The sequence below is a fragment of the Wasmannia auropunctata genome, unplaced genomic scaffold (genome assembly GCF_000956235.1).
Source record: "Wasmannia auropunctata unplaced genomic scaffold, wasmannia.A_1.0 LD336076.1, whole genome shotgun sequence".
Classification (NCBI taxonomy): Eukaryota; Metazoa; Arthropoda; class Insecta; order Hymenoptera; family Formicidae; genus Wasmannia; species Wasmannia auropunctata.
In genome coordinates this window covers 524,831-525,985 of record NW_012026814.1, presented here as the reverse complement: position 1 = coordinate 525,985, position 1,155 = coordinate 524,831, and positions in this window count along the sequence as shown.

Sequence of the window (1,155 nt, the reverse complement as noted above, 5' to 3'; positions counted from 1 at the left end):
ACATATAAAAAAATACGTGTCTCTTAGATTTTTGTGTTTAAAAACATATTTTAAGGAGAATTAAATCGGTGCCGGACAGTTGTGACATGTCCCTTGTAAGTTATGTTACAGTTAACAGCCTAAAAATTTAACTTAGTTAAGTTACAAGTTAATTCATAATAATATTAATTAAATTAAAAGTTAAGTTAATAAAAAAAAGTAATTGAAAAGTTAAAAGTTAAATTTTTGTATTTCTTGATTTCAAGGTTTCAATTTTACAAATAACATTAATAGTTTTTTATGTTTCTCCGCGATTCACAATCCCTGTAATCACAGACTTGAGACTAATTATTTTGACACATCAAATGCTTCTGCACAATTTACACACCAGCGCGATGTTTGTTTGTCGCACGTGACACGCGATACTCAATGAACACACAGGGCTGCGACAGTTGCGTTCAGAAATTCACGGTACATTATTTTATCCTTGTTATTCACTGAATGTTAAACAAGAATAAAATAATATCCAGATGCACCTAGACGATGTTTCTAAACGCCCAAAAGTCATTACTTGTAGGCAGGTGTGCGGCGTTTTATGACGCTTTTATTTATAGTTAACTTAAAAAATGTTATATTATAAGTTATAATAGTTACAGATAAAAATTAACTAAGTTAAGTTAAAAATTAAGAGTCTAAAATGTAACTAACAAGGAAAGAGATCCAAGTGTCTCCCTCCGATTTCGATGAGCTTTTGATATGTTATTCTCCAGACAAAACCAAGAATTAAGCTACCTCATATTTGTGTCAGTTTGCGCTTTTAAAGGGTGAAACACCCCTTAGAAAAAAATCGGTTTTTTTATTTCAATGCGAATATCGTTGAAATTAGGAGAGATGAAAAAAATGGTCTGAATAAAAGTTGAATGGCTTTAAGAGTACTTTATAATTATAATTCAAAATAATTTTTTTATTGCTTAATTTTTTGTTATTCCCAGCACCAATTTTTTTTTAATTTTTCGAATTTTTTTTACCGAGTTAAAGGTTATTTTAAGACGAATTCAATCATGTGTGATAAAGTTATTTTCCGAAGTATCATTTTCGAGAAATAATTATAAACGCCTCTGTACGCACACTATCCGTGCTCGTTTACGTGCGCGCACGCAGCAATTCTTCACGCAG